This window comes from Periplaneta americana, chromosome 14, assembly GCF_040183065.1.
Source record: "Periplaneta americana isolate PAMFEO1 chromosome 14, P.americana_PAMFEO1_priV1, whole genome shotgun sequence".
NCBI classification, from domain to species: domain Eukaryota; kingdom Metazoa; phylum Arthropoda; class Insecta; order Blattodea; family Blattidae; genus Periplaneta; species Periplaneta americana.
Window position 1 is genome coordinate 46896383 of NC_091130.1, and position 20938 is coordinate 46917320.

The 20938-nt window shown below is 34.6% G+C and overlaps 1 protein-coding gene and 1 non-coding gene across 2 annotated transcripts in view; one reads left to right on the forward strand and one right to left on the reverse strand.

The window, feature by feature from the left end:
- Positions 1 to 20938, forward strand: part of LOC138712994 (uncharacterized) — a 576545-nt gene that overhangs the window by 142552 nt on the left and 413055 nt on the right. The window lies entirely within an intron of this gene.
- TRNAY-AUA (transfer RNA tyrosine (anticodon AUA)) lies at positions 18183 to 18254 on the reverse strand. Its single transcript has one exon. It is a non-coding gene; the product is annotated as a tRNA-Tyr (tRNA).

The window sequence follows — 20938 nt, forward strand, 5'->3', positions numbered from 1 at the left end:
AATTTACATTCACTTCTCCTTCTCTTCAAAATCTTGTACTCTTCTATTCCTTCGTACCTGTCATCTCGCTTCACTTACCTTTCTTCCCACCACAATCTGAACACACGCTCTCGCCATGAAACAATACTAACAATACCTTCCCATCGCACCTACTCATACTCATCCTCTTTCACAATAGCCATGCCAAGACTCTGGAATTCGTATTTGCTAGCATCAGGGACTGTCGAGATAAAATTGAATTCAAACGCAAACTTACTAGGCACTTGGTAAGTAATTGAGACTCGTTCAGACATGATTTCTTGTAAATAGTTCTCTTAATGTATCACAAAATATTTCAATATCCTTTAATTTCATCACTATAGAATTTTGTTATTTTAGGTTTAATTTGTAATTCAGTAAATATAAAAAAATATTCTTTGTTCTTAACTTCTATGATAAAATGTCTAGCTTTCATTAATCAGGTAATCTTGTCGTACTTTAATTTTTATTGTAATTGTAATTGTAAATTTAATATTAATTGCAATTTTATTGTTCATATTAGAGTTGTAATCCTCTGGTAGAGGGGCAGAGAAGACCTGACGGCCTTATCTCTACCAGGATTTAATAAATACTACTAAATACTACATTTAATATTCTCATCATATTGGCAGAAAAAAAGCGTCCTCCCATCCTACCTGAAACTTCCGTTTTTGTAGAGGTACATGGTTTCGAGAGAGACATTGCGACGATACGCCACTAGCAGGTCAGAGACAAATACAAATGGAACGGAGTTTGACACCAGTGAGTGAGAGGGTGGGGGTTGGGGAAGACAGGAAGCAAGAGAAATGCATAGCTATCAATGCGAGCCACAATGTGCTCGCGAGTCACCTTTTCGCCACGGCTGCAGTAAAGTAGAAAGTCAAGGAGGAAACAGAAGCAAAATTGTTTTTATTTTTAGAATGGCGCTTGCTCAGTAATTATAGAGACGAACGATGTTGCTGAAACTTCTTCCTTCGCCATTGCTTCTTAACATTAACGTTTCTTTGAGTACATATTTATAAATGAATGCGGTTGGGTTCTCTGCAGCTTGTAGCTGTACACTGTTATGTTTTGAATATTCACGAAAAACTCTGGTCATTTAAAATATCCGTCATGTTTTATTGCTTTCACTCCCGAGTTCTTGTTTAGTATGCAAATAAATGTGGTAGCGGTATTCTGAATAATGAATACTTGGCATTTTAATAAATGTAAATCCATATTCCATTGTAGTTCTGGTATATGCCCCTGCTTGCTATTAGTACATCTAGTTAATGTTCGTTGTGGTATTCCATCATTTTTAACTTCAAAGATAAAAGTATTAATATAAGGTTACGTGTAACAGTTAAATGCGAATTAGAATTTACATTTGATCCTTCTCAACTACATGAAATAAAATAGTCATATGAATTACATCAGGAGTGATACAAAAGTTATTTTAGTATAAAAGTAATGTTAAAACAGAGGAGTTTTGCAAGCTCATGAAGAATTGTTGTCAGTTGTGTGCCGTGTTAAGTGACCTAAAAACCAACTGGAACAAATTAAAAACGAACATAAAAGATTGCCACTAAAGTAAACAAAACAAAAGCTATAACTCAGAGAAGATAAATGTATCCTAAAAACTGAAGCTAGTTAAAGAAAATATAACCAAACTGTACAAACTAAAATTAAACTACACAATATAAACTAAACCTAAAGAAGGAAACTAATCCAAACAATTTTAAACTTACTTAAACAAACTAACTTAAGCAAACTAAAATTAATCTAAGCTAATTAAACTAACCAAAGCAGACTAAACCTAACCTAAGTGGATTAAAGAAAACTAAAAGCAACATAAGCAGACTAAAACTAAGCTAAGCAGACTAAAATTAACGTAAGATATCTGAAACTAACTTAGACCTATGCAAACTAAAACTAACCGAAGCAAATTAAGACTAACATAAGCAGACTAAAACTAAGCTAAGCAGACTAAAACTGACCTAAGATAATGAAACTAACCTATGCAAACTGAAACTAATATAAGCAGACTAAAATTAAACTAAGCAGACTAAAACTAACCTAAGATTACTGAAACTAACTTATACAGACTAAAAACTAACCGAAGAAAAGTAACACTAACATAAGCAGACTAAAACTATGGTTTTATATTAATTAAAAAATTGTTAGTTATTTTGCTCAAATCAAATAGTAAGCTCGATTTGGGCAGATTAAGTAAATGAAATGCAAATTAAAATAGAAACACTTAGGAAACTAAAACTACTTACTTACTTACTTACTTACTTACTTACTTACTTACTTACTGGCTTTTAAGGTTTATTGCCGCCCACACATAAGCCCGCCATTGGTCCCTATCCTGAGCAAGATTAATCCAGTCTCTATAATCACATCTCACCACCCTCAAATCCATTTTTATATTATCTTCCCATGTACTCTCGGCCTCCCCAAAGGTCTTTTTCCCACCTGCCTCCCAACTAAAACTAACCTAAGAAAATTTAACTAAGACAAGCAAACTAAAACTAGATATGCAAAACTGAAACTTACCGAAGTGAAACTAAAACTAACATATTGAGATTAAAACTAACCTATACAAATAAAAAGAAAATTAAGCAAACAAAGTAACGTAAGGAAATTCAACCTAATCTAAGCTAACCTAAGGAAATTGAAACTATCCTAAGAAAAGTAAAAAATAACCTAACCAGACTGAAAGTAGGCCTAACTTAAGAAAACTAAAACTAACGTAAGCAGACAAAACTGACCTAAGCAGTGATTATGATTAATATAGGAGAAAAATTCGCTCCGGCGCCGGGGATCTGTAGGACCAAAAATTAATCTTTATGTAGATTCTTCGCCCAAGAGTGCATATTACTGTGGAATCCCAGCCACCAAGTCACTCAGTTGAGTGCGCTCCTTGCATAATGGCAGTTAACTTAGGCCCTAATATATGTCAACATATATGTCGAACTTGAAGTCAGGCCACAAAAGGAAAAACAGTAGAGGAGAGGGATTTGATCCCGTATTATGGATTGAACTTGGGCGTAGCTCAGTGGTTAGAGCACTTGGTACGTAGAACCAAGGACCCTGGTTCGATCCCCGGCGCCGGAGCGAATTTTTCTCCTCTAATGATCATTGCTACCATAGCATATATTCTGTAGGACTAAAAATTAATCTTTACGTTGACCTAAGCAGGCTAAAGCTAACCTAAGTAGGTTAAAATTAAACTAAGCAAACTAAAACTAAATTATTATTATTATTATTATTATTATTATTATTATTATTATTATTATTATTATTATTATTGTCCATTACATAATTAAAATAATAATATGCTTCGTTAAAAGGAAACAATAGAAATTAAAGATTAATTACAAATTAAAATAGAAGATCATTCACTCCCACAGCAAACTAAAGTAACCTAAGCAGACTGAAACTAATCGAAACTGACTAAAAGTGATCTAAACGAAATAAAACTGACCTAAACGGACTAAACCTAAGCAAAATAAAATTGAAACTAACCTGCAAAAATAAAACTAATCTGATAAACTGCAACTAATCTTAAGAAATGATGTGAATAAATTGGTGCCTCTATCTATCCGCCACTATGAATCAGTGAACAGCGCGTGCGCTTCCCAAATAAGCTGTTCGTGGTTGGTATCCCTCGAGTTGTTGGAGGTTTCTCCATTCCGCTTAGTTTCGCTGCTTGTATACTTTGTGACCCGGTAGAGTGTAAGAGAAGGCCCTGTGGCCTTAACTCTGCCAGTATAAATAAATAAATTTATTATTATTATTATAATTATTGTTATTGTTATAATTATTATTTTTATTTATTTATTTATTTATTTATTTATTTATTTATTTATTTATTTATTTATTTATTTATTTATTTATTTATTTATTTATTTATTTATTTATTTATTTATGCCTATAACAGGGCAAGCCCCAATTATAATAGACAGTACAAATATTCGTTTACAAAAAATAAAAAACATAGATAACATGGAAAAAAAAAAGAGATGAAACAGATACAAGTGTAAATACAAATTAAAATGGAAAATGAGAAAAGGAAAGAAAAAAAAAAGAACAGCCAAATAGATACTACCTAAATAAGAGATACAGATATAGATACAAAATGAAAAATACAAAATAAAATACATGAAAAATAGTTAAATATAGATATCATAGCCAAAACTGTAAAATGTAGTTATAATTGGTAAATTACAGAGTAACAAATATCAATATTATATAAAATCAACAACCTTCAGTATATTAATAAGAAAATGTTTGTATTCCATATAAGAAATGCAGAAATCTAGATCCCATGTTTTACATATTTCATTGAAATTTGAACACATTTTTAACACTGGTGAATTTTTATGTGCTGAAGTGTTTGGTTTTTTATAATATAACAATTGACGATTTCTTAAATGTGATGTTCTAGCGTTAATCTGGATTTGTGATAATATTTCGCTATTATCCAGTAGACCGTTGAATATTTTATACAATAAAAGTTGCTCAGCAAGTAATCTACGACTGGCAAGAGACATTAAATTAAATTCAGCAAGTAGATTGTTGTACGAAATTTTGTTATGGAGGGCTGAACAATGATATCTTCTAAAATACAGATATCTAGAGAATCGTTTTTGAATTTTTTCAATTTGATTACTAAGTGATTTGCAAGTGGGTGACCAAATTACAGAGGCATATTCCAATTTAGCGCGAACATGACAATTAAAAAGAAGTGTCAAAGTCGAAGTGTTCTGTAAAGTTTTTGAATTTCTAATAATAAAACCCAGATTTTTGAAAGCATTATTTGTTATATTAAATATGTGATTATGAAAAGTCAAATTATGATTAATAGTTACGCCGAGATCTTTTACACAATATATTCGTTGTAATGGTTCACCGTTCAGTGAATAATTACCTCTTAAATAAGATGTAGTCCTTGTATAAGTCATATAACAGCATTTTTTTGTATTAAAGTTTAACCCATTATTTAAAAGCCATTGATAAATATTGTTGATATCAATTTGTAGTAATTCTAGATCGGACGTATTTTGTATTGATTTGAATATTTTTAGATCATCAGCATAAAGTAAACATTTTGAATATTTAATTACTTTAGGTAAATCATTAATATAAATCAAGAATAAGTGGGCCAAGATTTGAGCCTTGAGGTACTCCAGAATCAGCAGTGTAAATATATGACTCGCATTGATGGTATTTAACATATTGCTGTCTATTTATTAAATATGATGTCATTAATTTTAACATTTGTTGTGAGAAACCATAATTATTTAATTTAGACAAGAGAAGATTGTGTCAAATGCTTTAGTCATGTCAGTATAGATAGTATCAACTTGCAATTTACAGTCAAAACTATTTGATACAAACTGCACAAAGTTGGTTAAATTTGTTACAGTAGATCTACCCGTAACAAAACCGTGTTGGAATTCAGATAAATAACATATGACATGATTAAAAATTCTTGTGTACAATATTTGTTCAAAAACTTTAGCAGGTGCAGAAATTATCGAAATAGGTCTGTAATTTTCAACTTTAGTGTTGTTGCCTGATTTATAAATTGGACATACGCTGCTTATTTTCCATTTTTTAGGAAATTTTGCAGTTTTCAAACTAAGATTGTACAATAAATACAGAGGATATGATAATACTTCGTAACAATCTTTTAAAATGAAAGGTGGTATCCCATCAGGACCACTACATGTTTTAGGCTTTAACTTTTTAATAGCTAATTTAATCTCTTCATAACTAATATTGTTTATGAACAATGAGTGAGAAACATCCAAATAAAGACAATCAGACATTGCGTTACAAGTTTGTATATTATTATTGTATACAGATTTAAAATGTGTCGCAAAACCATCAGCAATATCTTTATCATTGGTTAATGAATTACTATCCAATGTCATGACATGAGATGTACGGAAAATTTTTATTTGTTTACTTTTAATAAAATTCCAAAAGTGCTTAGGATTGTTAGCAATATTTCTTTCAGAAATTTCTACGTAATTTAAATAAGCATTATTAATCATAGTTTTGGTTACCCTTCTTAATTTTTTTATATTTTTCTTCATAATGTGGGAAGTATTTTATTCTCTTCCTATAGTATTCTTTACTTCTAAAATTTTGTATGATATCTTTTGTAAACCAACATGGATAAGACTTTTTCCTATTAATTCTTTTCTTTGGAATATTTCTATCAAATACATTGTTTAAATTTTCATATAAATAATCGACAGCTTCAGTAATATCATCATGTTTATGAAGTACTTCCCAGTCTATTTGTTTAATGTCAGTGTAGATTGCGCTGAAGTTTGCTTTTTTAAAGTTCAAAATTGTAGTAGGAGAATGTTTGAATGTTTTGATACGATCTTTTATATATAACATTATTGTTAAGGATGGATGATATTTGTCTTCGTTAATAAGAGGCATATCGTTTCTAGAAAGTTCCAAGGATTTAGGTATGTTAGTTAAAATTAGATCTAGAGTTTTAAGATAGTCATTTTGAATGTAATTTACTGAAAATAAATTATGAAGTGCTAAGAAGTTTGCAAGAGATCTTTCGCAGGGTCCCCCATTCAAGAGATCATACGTGTGGTCAGTTATGTTGGGAAAATTAAAATCTCCCGTTATTATAATGTTACTGGTACATATTTTGGGAAAATTCGAAATTGACTCAAAAAATAACAAATAACTTTCTAACTTAGAATTGGGAGGAAAATACACATTTACAAAATAATAAATTTTACTACAAATTAGGGTTTTAACAGCTAATGCCTCAAAATTTAAGTTATTCATTTCTATTTCTGTGACTACTAAATCATTACGAATTGCAATTAAGGCTCCTCCTCCTCTTTTATAATTTCTGACTTTACGAAAAATATTATAGTGATCAGTGAACAGCTCAGAACTATATATAGATTCCGTTAACCATGTTTCAGTTAGAATTATTATATCAAAGTTGTTAGCCAGAGTATTAATATAAAAGTTGTTAGATTTCGTCCTTAGTCCTTTGACATTTTGATAGTAAACTGAAATACTATTTTCACTCACAGACATCTTATATTAATTTATTTACAGACTCGATAGTATTCAGTACATGGACGGTTTTGTCACCTTCACCTTATTATTATTATTATTATTATTATTATTATTATTATTATTATTATTATTATTATTATTATTTCCTGTGACGTCTCTGATGTTGAATTACTGTCGATCAGGTGTTGGTTAAAAAGAGATGCAAAAATATTTAAATGATGGTATAGCACCTCAAAGAGAAGGTCTGGTGTGTCTATTAATGGACCTTGATTTCACCGCGGTGTTTGCGAAACGCACTCTAGTGGTGAAGGACTGATATCGTCGACTTCTGCTAGGAACTTGTACTTTAGCAAAAGTGAAATAAGAATAAAAATAAACGCGCATCTTTGCAGCTAGATGGAGAACTTCAAGAATTAGGCGTGTGTATCCATTCTAGCTAGAATGAGGTGAAGTACTCGTAGTATTGATTGTTGGGACACGTTTAGCATGTGAACCGCGAACACCAGCGGGGCTTTAGAAACCCGTGAAGGCTTAATGGTTTTCACATCGTCCAACTCTTTTTACTTTTTTTACCTATCCGTTTGTGTACACTGCTGGGAGCTTTCTCTGTCTCACTCTGTCTATTTTTCCGTATGTATACTTGCAAAATGTCTCTCCACCATCTACAAGCTCATCTCTCTTGCATCAACAAACCGCGGAAAACGTTTTTATACGAAACATTCTATCTCTGTCCCCCTTTTCAGCCGCCCTTTTTTACTATAATCCACACGCCGGTAAAACTCAAACACGCTGCTCTACCTTACTGTTCAATATTTCAGCTGGAGGAAGAAATACTGTGCGCCATTGGTCTATATTTAAAAAAAAGAAGGCCAGAGGCGCACCTAGAGACGTGGTTCCTAACAAGAGCATCCTCGTCGAAGCTACAATTCTCTTCTTCTTGTAGTCGATATATCGTTTTCCCGTAGTCTGGTAGAAACTCAAAATTAAAATTGCTTTAATTATAATATTAAATTGTTGTTTGTTACTTCAGAATAGTGGAAACGAATGTAATTACAATTTCTAATAATGCAGGTGAATGTTTATTCACTTCCACAAACTCTTATGTAGGAAGGACCACTAGTATAGTTCATAAATACTGTGTAATATTAATAAATAATCCTCCCCGAGACACGAAAGTACTATTATAAAATGTTTCTTTGTCTGCCTTTTGCAAGAACTTTACCCCTTCCCTGTCTGTTTTGTTTAGACTTTTACCGTACCGGTACTGACTTATTCTGTCTTGTCTCGTGTTGCCAAATCTTCTCTTCTCTTTTGTTATTTTTCTTATTTTGTATTGTTCTGCTTTACTCTATCCTATCAGATCTTTAATATTTCAGGAGAAAAATTTGCTCCGGCGCTTGGGATCGAACCCGGGTCCTTGGTTCTACGTACCAAGCGCTCTTGCCACCGGGCTACGCCGAATTCAATCCACAGTACCGAAACGAACCCTCCTCCCTCAATGTTTCCCTTTGTGGCCTGACTCCAAGTTAGGCATATATGTTGACGTATATGTCCAATGTCAACTGCCATTATACTACGAGCGCACTCAGCTGAGTGACTTGTTTGGCCGGGATTCCGCAGTTAAGTGCACAGTAGTTTGTACAAAGGGAACGTAGAACCAAGGATTCGGGTTCGATCCCCGGCGCCGGAGTGAATTTTTCTCCTCAAATATTAATTGTCAATATTACAGATATTATTCTGTAGGACAAATTAATAAATCTATAATACTATCAGATCTTATTTCAACTCAAATTTCACTGCGTAACAAATTTTAACTTATTTTTTTGCGCTGGGCATATGATACATGTTCACTATATAATTTGAACCTTCTAAATACGAATATGATAATAAAAAGCAGTTGTTAGTTACGGTTCATAAGAAATTTTCGAATTTATATCTATTCAAAATACTGCTTTATATAATGACAATAAGGTTACATACTGACTGTTCAGAAGATTACAATTTTCTTTTATACTGGGCATCATGTACATGACGAACTATAGTTCAACAATAGACTGCTGGCATATTGGTACTCCACTGTCCTTGGTATCTTTTTTCCATAGCTGAAATTTCTTGATAAAAGCGCTCACCATGTTCGTCACTGAAATCGCCACAATTCTCGAGGAAAAAGTCATTACAATAGAGAGCGTTGTCCATTTTCGAATAGAATGGAACATAAGGTTCATGCCGAACACGAAATGCTGTCACTCTGACGTCTTCTGCTAAAGAATTGTAACCCTTGGGTCTGGAGGCTAATAGTTCTGCTTTAGATTTACTAAGATCCAGATCTCTAAGTCGTTGAGTTCTCCTTGTGTTATTAATAGGGCCCATATATATTTGCACTGAAAATACCTAAAATATGCATGCAAATATGCACTAAAATGTTGAAAATATGCACTAAAAACAAAACAATATGCACTAACCAAATCTTGCAACTATACTGTGATTGGTTTTTTCCAACACTTTGCATGAAAGTAAATGAGGTTTGCTGGGTTCTGTTGGACATAATTTACCCACTATAAAGTTCGCTATGTATCTGCCACACGAATATGTTGATTCATCAACCAAAATCTATACGCAGTTCCCTCCTATGTCAGACCTTATCGAATCTAGGATAGAAGCATTTAGCGAAAGTAAATAATTTTTCTTAAGAGTGGATTCATCCGGTGTCCTCTGATTAAGACACTATTTTTGAAGAAATGATCGTAGATGTGGATTATTTAATTTATGCAGCGGAATGTTCTGCACGCAAAAACTTTACAAAAGTCAGCGGAAAATGTACTAACTTCAGACCGTGATTTCACCTGCGTTAAAAGTATCTGTTGAGTGTTCTTACCCTCTTGTTTTGACCAGAGATGTGCAGTTGTTTTCCAATGCTGTTCCAGTTAAAACTTTTTCTCGAATTTCACAGTCTTCTCACATACTTGACAATACACTACTTCGCTGTCACTTGAATAGTCACTATTGCCTGAAAACCACTGTTTAATTAAAAAGGATTTAGTGGACTCATCTTTAGGCATTTTTAGTTTAATCTGACAGAACACCGCATAAACTATTAGTAGATGATATAAAAGTCAACAATTGAACACCTGGGGTTCTGTCGACACAAACTTTGAGATGATACTGCATTGAGAAAGGACTGTAAGAAATTTCTTCTGTCAAAAAGGTCTGCAACGTCCATCTACCTGCATGTATTGTGAGACTGGAAGTATGGTCCGTTAACTTTCACTTGAAATAGGAAGGTTATTGTGGTGCCAAGGGATGTCCGACATACAAATTCATTACTAGATTTGCAGTTCGTTCGGAAATGTCAGATAATTATTGATCATACACAAACTAAATAAATGTCTAAACATGCACTAACCCTCAAAATATGCATTTTTGAAAAATCCGGGCCCTAGTTATTAAATGATGCTCTGTTGAGAAACTGTTTTCGTATTCGAAGGCTTCAGAAGGGCCAGCTTCTTCTTCGGGCGATGAAGAAGTATCATGTACAAGATTAATTGGAGGTTTTAGCACAGGCAAATCGGAACTCTGAGGGACTGGTCGGAGAGTTGATGGAATGTTTGGATGTGAGATTATAGGTTTGCTTTTAGACGTCATACCCTGTACTGGTGGAGTCAAACAAAAGTAACAGTCAGTATTATGATATCGGTTCCTTCCAAATCATTGGTACGGCAAACCTCATGGCTCGATTTTTCTCCTTTAACCAGTATTGTAAATTTGAAGTACAAGTTTTGCAACAAATATTAGTGACCCATTTTTTTTATAAAAATCGTCTACTTTGCACCCGTAATATAATTCGTGTGCTTTTTGAGTTAATGGGGTTAATTTTCATTTTTGTTTAACTGGAACGAACTCGCCACAAATTTAGCAGAAACTGTCGGTTTTGTCAATACAGGAGACATCTTGCAATTATCCGGTGTAACAAACTATTAATTATCATTAAAGCATACATTAAATAAATACATGTCTTACACAAAATAGTAACACCACGGAAATCTCCAGGTAAACTGAAGCGATTTCATACGGCGAACCTGTTTTTCCCCCTCCAAATGGAACCGAAAAAAGCAATAGGACTAAAACAATTTTCGCTCCTAGAAGTGGTTTTGACAGGGTGGCCTATTGCAAAATATAAACTACAGTAATGCCATTAAAAGCTCACAGTGAAAGAAATAGGCCTACACATCCCAAGTAAAATCAGGTAAGCTCAAGCGAATTCATACCTCAAACCTGTCCCCCCCCCCTTCCAAATAGACACGTAAAAGGGAAATGAAATAATTTCAGTTTCTACAAGTGTTTCTAACATGTGGCCTATTTATACTAATATTGTTTTCACATAATGGGTCGTCACATTTGTAAAACAAAGTAGTTACACACGAAATACGGTGATTTTTTAAATAAAATGCAAAGAAAATGAATTATATTGTGAATCTAGAAAACCCGAAGTGACGGAACATTTTGCTTGTTATTTTTTAATTCAGAAGATCGAAATTAGTAAGAATTTGTTAGTTTTATGTCTGGCGTAAAATGACTATTGACCAGTTATTGAAAACCTAAATTGACAAATATCCCAAGTTCTAAATGTAGTTAATTGAACTTTTTATCTGTCAACTGTTGTGTTTTCATAGAAGTGAGTTGTGACAGCGTTTTGCCATCACAGCTATGAACTGTGACAGCTCCGAAAATTCGTTTTGATAGATATGAGGCGTGTTCTTAAAGTAAGTTCCGTTTTCAATTATAGCCGTCGCATCGCTGCAATAGTTATTTTGTGCATGCGTATTTTCTTCTTCAGTCCTCAGGTAAGCTGTGCATGCAGTTTCAGAGCTTCAGTCTGTGTGTGTGGTTAGTTGTGATCAGTTGAAATGTTTAAAGTGATCGAGCACCCTGCCGACTGTGAGAAGCGGCCTGTTATCCGTTTCTTGAATGCGAGGAACATCAAACCAGCTGACATTCATCGTCAACTTTGTGAGGTGCATGGTGATGATGTCATTAGTGATGGAATGGTCAGGAGATGGGTTAGGAAGTTCAACGAGGGCCGCGTCTCTGTGCATGACGAGCAGCGTAACGGTCGGCCATCTCTGATCAATGACGATTTGGTGCGTGCTGTCGATGAAAAAATTCATGAGGACAAGATGTTCACAATTTCTTCGCTTTCCTTGAATTTTCCACAAATGTCGCGGAGTATTCTCTACAAAATTGTGACAGATCGATTACGATAACGAAAATTGTGCTCATGATGGGTACCCAAGATGCTCACCGAGGAACACAAAACCAAACGAGCTTTCTCACACGTTACAGTGAGCAAGGCGATGAGTTTTTTGACCATATCGTGACAGGTGACGAGACTTGGATGTCTCACATGACACCTGAATCAAAGCAGCAGTCCATGGAATGGAGGCATACTGCATCGCCAAGGAAAAAGAAATTCAAACAAACCATGTCAACACGCAAGATCATGTGCACTGTTTTTTGGTACAGAAAAGGAGTCCTACTCATCGAATTCTTGCCTCGGAGTGAAACCATTGATAGAGAAAACTATTGTCAGACCTTGAAGAAGCTCCGTCGTTCAATTCAGAACAAGAGACGTGGGATGCTGACCGACGGAGTTGTGTTGCTTCATGAGAAACCTATTGTCAGACCTTGAAGAAGCTCCGTCGTTCAATTCAGAACAAGAGACGTGGGATGCTGACCGACGGAGTTGTGTTGCTTCATGAGAAACCTATTGTCAGACCTTGAAGAAGCTCCGTCGTTCAATTCAGAACAAGAGACGTGGGATGCTGACCGACGGAGTTGTGTTGCTTCATGAGAAACCTATTGTCAGACCTTGAAGAAGCTCCGTCGTTCAATTCAGAACAAGAGACGTGGGATGCTGACCGACGGAGTTGTGTTGCTTCATGAGAAACCTATTGTCAGACCTTGATGAAGCTCCGTCGTTCAATTCAGAACAAGAGACGTGGGATGCTGACCGACGGAGTTGTGTTGCTTCATGAGAAACCTATTGTCAGACCTTGAAGAAGCTCCGTCGTTCAATTCAGAACAAGAGACGTGGGATGCTGACCGACGGAGTTGTGTTGCTTCATGAGAAACCTATTGTCAGACCTTGAAGAAGCTCCGTCGTTCAATTCAGAACAAGAGACGTGGGATGCTGACCGACGGAGTTGTATTGCTTCATGAGAAACCTATTGTCAGACCTTGAAGTAGCTCCGTCGTTCAATTCAGAACAAGAGACGTGGGATGCTGACCGACGGAGTTGTGTTGCTTCATGACAACGCTCGGGCACACACAGCTCGTGACACCCAAAATCTCATCTCGAAATTTGGCTGGGAACAAATTGACCATCTCCCCTACAGCCTGGATTTGGCTCCGAGTGACTTTCATCTCTTCCTGCACCTCAAGAAGTTCCTCGGTGGTCAACGTTTTGATGGCGTTGATGAAGTGGAAACAGCAGTGCGGGAGTGGTTCGCATCGCAGGCGGGCGAATTCTACAATGAGAGGATAGAAAGACTTGTGCCACGACTCGATAAATGCCTCATTAATGGTGGAGATTATGTTGAGAAGTATTTGAAGTGTGGGAAATACAATGCAACGAAAATGGTTTGTAAATATCTTCCCGTTTACTTACTAGACCCTTTTGGAACTTAATTTTAAGAACACTCCTCTTAATAGCGATTTTGTCACAGTGTAATTTTTGTGTTCTGATGATTCTTGGCGGTTGTGGAAATCCGTTTCTTATCTGTGAATTTCCAAATCGTCTAAAACTCAATATCACTGTCATCTACTTATCTCTGATGAAACCACGAGGAATACCCATGTTTCTTATCAAGAGCAGACAGATGTTTATGTTTATCGCTCTTCTGCGAATTGAATTATTGATATACCGGTGCCATGTCTTATATCAACATTAATAATCAGCGCGGCGTGTATAGGCGTACTGAAAACAAAACACACTGTAAGCTGCTATCGCTATATGTCAGCGCGTTTATTTGTCAAGAATGTTTACTTCTTCCTCTTCTTCTTCTTCTTCTTCTTCTTTTCTATAGACCTGTTTATTTACACACACTATGTCAATGATGATTACGTCTCATTCCTTCTCTTGAGAGGTCTGCCCACTTATCTTTTTCCTCTAGGACGTAGGTTATTTGCTGTCTTAATAAATCTCATGTCGTCAGCTCTATCCACATGAGATCTCCATTCCCTTTTTCTCCTTGTAATAAATGTCTCAACATCTATATTATTGCATTCGTCCCTGACATCCTGGTTCCTAAAGCCACTCGATAAGAATGTTTACGAATAATTAAATTATTTATTCGTGGAAGAACATAGCGAGTGTAAAGCTTCAGCATCAGAGAATTAACTTTTAGACTCGAACGACAATTAATTAGATTCCAGTGGAGCACTCACATATGTAGGCCTACGTACATCAGTCTCCAACGTTTTGAGACAAATATCGGAAAGAGATGACTATTTTACACTCTCCTGGTTGAGTGTTAGAGAAGGCCGTATGGCCTTAAATCTGCCTGGCTAAATAAATTAATATTATTATTATTATTATTATTATTATTATTATTATTATTATTATTATTATATAGCACGTATGGGCGAATCCAGAAATGCATATAGAGTGTTAGTTGGGAGACCGGACGGAAAAAGACCTTTAGGGAGGCCGAGACGTAGATGGGAGGATAATATAAAAGTGGATTTGAGGGAGGTGGGTTATGATGATAGAGACTGGATTAATTTTGCACAGGATAGGGACCAATGGCGGGCTTATGTGAGGGCGGCAATGAACCTTCGGGTTCCTTAAAAGCCATTTATAAGTAAGTAAATTATTATTATTATTATTATTATTATTATTATTATTATTATTATTATTATTATTTTCTTTTTTCGGAGCTGTGATTATGGAACGTACTCACAGTTGGAACCATGACAAATTTATCACAGCGAAAAAGTCACAGGTCTTCACCACATCACTAGTTTTGCATAGGTTACCATCTTGTAAAAAATAATATTCCAAGTCCGATCCTAAGACATTGCTTTGTAATTCTCGAAGTATTTTATGCTCGACCATGCCGAAATGTAGTAATTATACACCTGGTAGCAGCCCTTTAATGGACTTCATTAAAGTACACCTATTCATTAAAGTTCAGGTGTTCCACCAATCAGAAAACACCATTGTAGCAATATGAAAGCGCAAGTATCGATTATTCTCGGATATGCAATCGAAAGACAACTAGCGAAACGTCACGGAGGCCGGAAATCCAATACTGTCGCAGAAGGTTATGTTCTTTTACTATAATAATGAGCGTTAATTGTAAATAATATTCAAAAAATTCAATTTGTCATCTCGTTTTTCAATGTCTAAATCAATTTCAAGGTTATATGAATATTAATGTTCATTTGACTCTCTAGATTACATCAAGGTCAATGACATTTGTTCCTCGGAAAAAATCAATACTTTCGCGTCTGCGCAACATCTCACTATTTACGAGATTTTGCACAAGGTCAGTTCCGCTCCCCAATCAGACAAGAATAACATGAATACTTATGAATAATTTCAAGTTAGAAATATGATCGAGCATAAAAAGTCGTATGAAACTTGCCTATAATGGTAATTAAGACGCTCGTATGAAAATTATGAAACTCGCTTGCACTCGTTTCATAAACATACTCGCGTCTTAATTACTACATTATAGGCTCGTTGCATATTGTACTAATTTCAATGCTCTTACATGAAAAACCTATGCAGTTTTCTTGCTCTCCTGAACAATTACCTTCAATGATCTTGGAATGTTTCTCAATTCAGATCTAAATTGTATTTTTAAAATATCATTTTCTCTTAGCGAGTGTTCTTGATATACATCATTTTCGAAGTTTGGACACCATTTCGAAGTTCGCATTGTAACGCGGTAAAAATTTACTTCCGTTGTGCAGACAGTGTCGCTATGAGTGTCAAAACGATACGTCATTTTCAGCAACACCGTTACTTTGCATCGGGCAGGGTATTGACACGATTCCGAGAATTTATTTTTAAACCGCTGTTACCGGGAAATGTGGGATCATAACAATATATGGGTGAACTATATGAAACCTTTTAGCGATCGGTCACATTTCACTTCAACTCGGCTTCGTGAATTCAACAAAAAATACAAAATACAAGTTTTAACTTTAATAATATGAAAATACGAGTTATTCTAGGCTCTATAGGCTACAAGTCTCTCGAAGCAAGTAACAGGCGGATTAGTTTAATGTGAGCAATGTCACAAACAGTGCAAAATTTAACCATTCCTTCGAATGCAATTACAGCCTTAGATATCAGTTACAATTTTACTGCCTCTGCAGAATTCTAAAATTTTCCCTCTTTTCCCCCTTCCTCTTAGGCTGGTATTCATAGTCGACACTTTCCATTAAAGTGTCCTTTGGAAGACGCAAAGTATCACTTTTTCGTTGCACAGTCGACACTTAGGTGCAAAGGAACACTTTAGATGAAAGTGTACTGCCGACCACACTTTGAGCCGAAAATGTCACTTTGGCGATTGTCGAATTATTTATTAGAACGTGCGGAAGAGGTGGGATAATTAGCGGACAATGTACGAAAACGCTACATTAGGGATAGGCCTAAAGACAATCACGTGGAATTTTATAATGATATAGAATTAAAAAAAAGATTCTGATTTGATAAAGAAACTGTTATTGAGATTGCTCATCTTTTCGAGGACCGGTTGACAAAAACGAATAACAGAGGTTTGCCAGTGCCTCCAATAATACAGTTATTGACTGCATTAAAATTCTATGCTACAAATATGTACCATACGTTAATATCTATAATAGCCTATTATAGTTCAGGTATTTCTGTAGTAACATTCCTATATTTATTACCTCAATTCGATGTAGTGATATGTAGGTAGATATGTCTATACAACCTATTTTTTATTACTGAAACGAATTTTTAAAATAATTTTAAACTAACTTCAATATAATGTAGGCGTAACTATCATAAATTAGCATTGAGAGACTTCACGTGCCTGCTTTCTAAGCAGATTCCATAATTATATTGAGTTTCAAATAATTTTGATTTTTATTGACTACCTGTATTTTGAGATAAGATTTATCTTGATGTTCATATAATCAATCCTGTTTCGATAATATATATTTTCATTCCGGTAAACAATACACCTGATATGGTGATTCTGCTGAGACACTGTCTCTAGTTCATGTGCAGTCATAACCTCACCATGAAAAGAGATCTCATACCATTAGGCCTATTTTGTTTTGCATTGTAGAAAAATTTGGCATTCAAAATATTTCTGAAGAGCAGACAATAATGGAAACAAGAGAGAAAGAGAGAAATAATAATAATAATAATAATAATAATAATAATAATAATAATAATAATAATAATAATAATAATAATAGCAGTAGCATTGTGTTTATTTCATTCTTTTGACTTCTATTCACTATTCACGAAAAAGACAAAAATGAAAATAAAGGGTACAAAACGATATATCCATGAAGAAGATAAGTATAAAATCTAACGATATAAATGAAATATATGAGAAGAAGTCCATATATGAACCTTGTCTGCCGTATCTTTCTCAAAAGTACAACGTCCCTCTTAAACAATGGTCCGTCATTGGTTTGCTGTTTGGCAGTAGAGGTTCAATCACAAAATTCACGTGGAATTATCTTAAGGAACTTCACATTCCTTTTGATTCTGTAATGTCTATTCTTATAAATATTATCAAGGATTCTCTTCAAATATTACATCATCATCTCTATTTCAATTAATCAACTTATATTTGCCTTCAACAATTAACTTTCTTTTTTCTTCAATGTATCACATCACATTATTATACATGTTTATTGTATTCAGGACCCTTGTGGTCACTCAAAATTCTTTGAGCTGATGTCTATAATTTAGAAATTTATTATACTTGGTTATTTAACGACGCTGTATCAACTAAAATTTATATATATATATATATACGAAACTTAACCTAACAACATGTACAAAACCTAATCTAACTATATAACGATGAAAGAGTAATGGAACGGAGAAAAATTCTCTCCGGCGCCGGGATTTGAACCCGGGTTTTCAGCTCTATGTGCTGATGCTTTATCCACTAAGCCACACCGGATACCACCCCGGCGCTGGACAGAATCGTCTCAGATTAAGCTCCATCTCTTGGGTTCCCTCTAGTGGCCGCCCTCTGCACTATGTCACAGATGTCTATGAACGTAGGACCGAAGTCCACACATGTGCTGAGGTGCACTCGTTATGAGTGACTGCTTGGCCGGGATCAGACGGAATAAGCGCCGTCTTAAATCACCCGGGTTCAAATCCCGGCGCCGGAGAGAATTTTTCTCCGTTCCATTACTCTTTCATCGTATGATGACGCAGAATATGCATGGAAATATCATATGTACTTCGGTACATTAAAATGACTAACTATATAAACCAATAAAAGGTATGTACAAAATCTAACCTAACTATATAACCGGTGATATGACCACATATCACCGTCCTTCGCAAGTCTTTCGTGGCTCCGACTTAAAGAACGCAGAACTTTACATTCTTTGTCTTTACTCTTTCGAATTCTGCACACCTTAATACCAAATTACCTTTCGTCTCGTTTCTCTTATCTATACTCTAACCACAACGTAAATACCAGATCACTTATCTGTGGCACGCTAAGTATACCTCTTCATAGAACATCTTGTTATTCATCATCTTTTACAGTATCCACCTCGCGTCAATGGAATTCCTTGTCACAAAGTATTAGGGGCTGCAAGACAATAAACACCTTTAAGAACAGCTTAAAAGATAACCTTATTAGCATTTCACTCCAATCATATTGATTTAAACTATCACTGACTACATTGTTACTTCTTTCTTTTAGACATCATCCTGATTGTGCTGTACTTTCAAAATTGTCTCATAATAATCTCTTTCTATTATCTAATATTATTTGAAATATATTAACAACATTCTATGTATTTTAGCTTAATTCTGGTACACAGTTTATTTCAGTGTTTAATTAATAGTTCATAGTATTTTGTTGTTTAATTCGTAAATAACTCTTGTATACATGTAATTCTAATCTAAATCAAATTGTTGAATTCTTTGTAAGTTCATGCATATGTATATACTCTTTTTGCTGGTTGAGTGGAAGAGAAGGCCTTACGGCCTTAACTCTGCCAGCTAAAATAAATCATTATTATTATTATTATTATTATTATTATTATTATTATTATTATTATTATTATTATTATATAAATCAGTGGAACGAATACATATAAAACCTAACTTAACGATATAAATCCATGAAAAAGATATGTACAAAACCTAATCTAGCTATATAAATCAATGGATCACCTATGTACTGTACAAAACCTAACCTAACTTTAGTATATAGGTACAAAAATTTCACGAGCAGTATCACTACCTATTTAATAAAATATTATATATCTGAACTGACTGAAATGATCTAAACTGTCAACAACAAAAAAACAAAAATTAAAATAAAACAACTTTAAATATATATTTTCTTTCTCGCGCGACCAATTAGGCTCCCAACTCAAATCACAAGCGTCATAATCTGTGGGTTACACATTAATTTGTTATTGTTTGTTCACTAGTTTTGAAAGGCATTGTGGGACTTCTGTTCTGTTCTGTTTTCTGGCGTAAAGTTAAACTTTGTAAAGTGTAGTTCTTCAATCCTCAAAGGTGTAACTTTGCAAAATAGTGATATAAAGTGTGAATACCAGCCTTGGTGTCCGCATACTATTCATATATCTTAATGTTGTCTATCATCTGATACCTTCATCTGTCTGGAACTTTTCTCCCGTTCATCATACATTCCAATGCATCTTTCAGTAGGCAGTTTCTTCTTAGCTAGTGACCAAGCTAATTCATCTCTTCCTGATCAGGTTCAGGATTCAAAATCCCAAAATATAAGAATGACCTTAGCCGTTGATTACTGTAAGCATGACACGAAACAAACCCTCTTTCCTTCACTAACAATATTTTTGCACGGTTCTCAATCCCACACCACACGCTCCTGCAGTCGTTTCTTGCGCGTTGCCAACGTTGCAGCCAGCATCAAGATGGCCGGCAGCGTCCAGCTTGTCATTGTTCTTAAAATAACAATTATAGACCTTAAGGGGTTAGATACAGCTTACAGCAGTAAAATTTTGGAAATATTCAACTTTTTTTTTCCTCCATTACTATATCTTGTACAATAATGAAAATTAGTATGTGTAAAATACTGTTCTTCTGCTATATGAAATAAATAATTTTACGATTTAAAAAAAATATTTACATCTTTTTTTTTTTCAAAATTCAGTTCACTGTGCAGTGACGAAGCGTTTCCCACATAACTCAAAAACTATCCAATATTATGTGATAAAACTTTTCAGGTGTATTTATGCATGTCATATCTACAATATGATGCAAGATCACTTCTCTACCTTTGATAGATTGTCTAATAGTTTTGCAAAGAAAAGGACTCCTATAAGCATATTTTATTACAGTGTGTCGAATTGGGACAGGTACGGAGAAAATATCTACCACCCTCGATGCTAAGTCAGAATAGGAGTTTGCTTGCATGTCTTGACCTCATGGGGAATAGAGATTGGGAACAAAAGATTGGTTTGTTTCTCTTGAAGGCGAGAAAGAGTAGAACCTCAGCTGTTGAAGCTCGTGACGCGAACTGAGGAAGGGATAATAGTATTCACCCAACTGTACACTTTTAGGTCTTTTAGGTTAGGATATATTATATAATGGGTTTTATTGTGTCATTTCCATTTTAATATGTGTGTT